This window comes from Cynoglossus semilaevis, chromosome 8, assembly GCF_000523025.1.
Source record: "Cynoglossus semilaevis isolate Cse_v1.0 chromosome 8, Cse_v1.0, whole genome shotgun sequence".
NCBI lineage: Eukaryota > Metazoa > Chordata > Actinopteri > Pleuronectiformes > Cynoglossidae > Cynoglossus > Cynoglossus semilaevis.
Genome location: NC_024314.1, coordinates 5,075,182 through 5,078,148, shown reverse-complemented (window position 1 = coordinate 5,078,148; position 2,967 = coordinate 5,075,182). Strand labels below are relative to the sequence as shown.

General features: G+C 40.5%; 1 protein-coding gene across 2 annotated transcripts in view; it reads right to left on the bottom strand.

Moving 5' to 3' along the window:
* LOC103381695 (uncharacterized) overlaps positions 1–1,393 on the bottom strand; it is a 28,681-nt gene extending 27,288 nt beyond the window's left edge. Inside the window, exon 1 of one of the 2 annotated variants that reach the window (XM_008314183.3) lies at positions 697–1,393. The gene's annotated coding sequence lies outside the window, so the exon portion shown is untranslated. The remainder of the gene's footprint in view (positions 1–696) is intronic. The other variant, XM_008314182.3, reaches the window with a different exon arrangement.
* Between the last annotated feature and the right edge of the window lie 1,574 nt (positions 1,394–2,967).

The following is a 2,967-nucleotide window of genomic DNA, read 5'->3' as shown; positions in this document are numbered from 1 at the left end:
CAGAACTCAATGATATCATGAATGAGTCCTTTTGTGAATCTACGGTTTTGTTCACTGTGACATGGGCCGTGCACGTCTGCTGCATGAGTCATGAAATGTTGCGAAACCCACGCACAGTGGCAGACAAATGGAAACTTCTGCATGAAAGAGTGAAATGTTTCAGATGTGACTCAACACATACAGTAATCTGAGGCCAACAAGGGATAAACAAACACGGAGAGATGCTTCACTGAGCTGCAGGATTCACCTCCTCAGGTCATCACGTCACACCACACGGACGTTACTCTGCACAGTCTGCATGTTGCACAGTCGTACACTTGAATTGGTTGATTTTCACACTTCCGGTTAGAAACTACACGTTATCATCTGAGTGTTTACTTTTCAATGACAACAGAGTTTAATCTGATCTCGTCTGATTCCACCAAAAAACAGTCAAATGACAGTACGTGATTTATTGCACCAACATGGCTGGTTCTGGAAGAAAGACGTTATAACACAAACGGGCGACGTTTAAGGCTGAAAAAAAAAGCAGCAAATGGAGTTAAATCCTGCCCTGGGATTATCTCCCATCTCACGACACTTATTCCGGTCACGGTTGGTCGGGCTCTCATGCATCTCCGAGTCGAGTTTAAAAAAAACGTCAATGTGTTTCCTAACGCCGGTTAGAAGGGGCAGTTGCCCGGCGTCGTGACTTACTGTGAATCCTGCTCTGCTCCTCTCTGCACCGGCTAGTACACGGACACCTCCGCGGCCAAACGCTGCAGGAATAATAGGAGTAAAGTTCAGTTTTTCTCCTCTTCGCCGATCCGCTCATTCACAAAGCAGTACTTTCTCCCTCCCTCGTCTCCTCCTCCTCCCCCTGATGGACTGTGGGCGGTCAGACTAACACTGACTGTGGGGGTTGAAGATGAAGATCATGTTGGAGCGTCACTTGTCTTCCCCAAACTCCACTTGTTGCGCCAGGATCATCTTTCATATGGTCTTCTTTAATTTTTCTTTCTTTTTATTTGTTTTTCTCTCTCCAGCAATGTGATGTTAACAAACCATTTTCAATTACTGCGTTGATGTAAGAGACCAAATCAAACACTTTTAGTGATATTTGGTCAAATCTAGTGGTGTTTCTTGTAGTTGTCACAGTCTGCTCCTTGAATGTCCCTTGTGCTTTTGCTCCTTTGTTCAACTCCTGCCTTTATTCCTTTAATCTGCTCAACCACTGCCACCTATATGTTCAGTTGCACTCCCTTGACTCTCTTGCCAGATTTCCTTTGCTTTATGAGCACTTCACTGAACTTGTTCTTTAATCCAGACCTGACTTGCCCGGGACATTGCCTTGTCTAAGCTTCAGTAGCTGAAGTGCTCTGTTTGCTTCTAATAAAGACTGAGTTCATCCCACGTGGTGCTGCTGCTGTTGGGTCTTTTTCATACCCGTGACAGTAGTAATAGAGAAACTTCACTTTTCAATATAAGTTCATATTAAGTTATGTTTTAAGAAGTTATTAGTTTTTCTTATAGCTATTCTCTGGTTAGTGACTTTGCAAACGTTTTGGAAATATGGTTTTTGTGTTGAGGGTATTATTATTATTATTATTATTGCCCTTTTTGCTATTTTTTTAAAACAGTTTTTTACTAAATGTTTATTATGTTTTATGAGTAATTCCTTTCTATCTAACCTTTCACAAAGTTTTGCTCAACATTTGTTAAAGTGAGTTTTTCACTAGCTTTTTTGCTCATATCTATAAATTTGTCAGTATAATTTCATCAAATATTCAGCTACAGTGTTTTAAGGAAACCTCGAGCAGCACAGTTGGAAGATTAAACTGTGAAATGATGCCGTTAGCAGCTTTTGAATGGGTCTTGTAGCCAATCCTGGGAATGTTTTCAAGGAGTCCTCCTGACCTGCACTCTTGTGAAAAAGAGATGGAACTTCAATGAGACGTCTAGGTCCTGCCCAACACAGTTTACAGCCTGTGTTAAAATGTTTCTCAATGCACCCTTCATCTGCAGTCGCAGTGTTGGACCTATTAATTTCAGGAATTCCAGTTGAGTCTCCATGTGACCTATTCCTCGGAAATGTGATTGTTGCCCATACGTCAATCTTAATAGATTCACCAATTTAAGCCATGCCCGTTGTTAAGTTTTTTTTTTTTGATGAATCGAAAGATGGTGGTGAAAGGAAGGAAAAAAAGAAGAAGATGATAAAAGAAGAAGAGGAAAAAGGGAAGGAGGAGGAGCAAACAGTCAAAAGGAAACTTGTGCTTTGACTGAAAAAAATCTCCATGTGTCTAAAAATGGAATCCTAAAATAATGGTGCGAGCAATCCCTTTAAAACCAGTAAGTTGACTTAAGGATAGGGAAATTCTACCGTTTAGTTAACCAACCAAGCTAACAGTAAATGTTGAATTTTCTCCTTTAATTGGATGTATATCTATATATATTTCAAAATAAATACAGTTTGTGTGAAAATTTAAATAATTGGAAAACATTCTATACTCTAACTTTAGATAATTTATTTTATTTTTTACTTAAATCACGCATTTGATTAATTAAAGCCTGTTGAGCTCAGGTTGAGGAACGAACACATGTCGGTTCATTTAATTATTCATGTGCCCGAGCTCATCTCCTGGCAGTGGGATAAAACCTCCAGCAATGTGATTTATAGCTCTGCTGGGATTTTAGAAAAATGTCTTCAGTAATGGCCTCACTGGGTTTTGACTCCCCCCTCTCCCTCTCTCTCTTGCATTCGCTCCCTTGCACGAGCAGGAAGAAGCTAAAACTCCCAGTGGAATTATTTACACAGACGTGACCACAGAAAAGCCCTCCCCCCGACCCCCCCCACAGTTCTGAGAAGTTTTTTTATTCATGTGTCCTGAGTTTCATTTCTGCCCGACCCAAAACACTGTAGTCATGAAAACCACAGCTGTGCTAAAAATGAAACCTATCTGAATTGGGATTAATTGGCATTCTAAC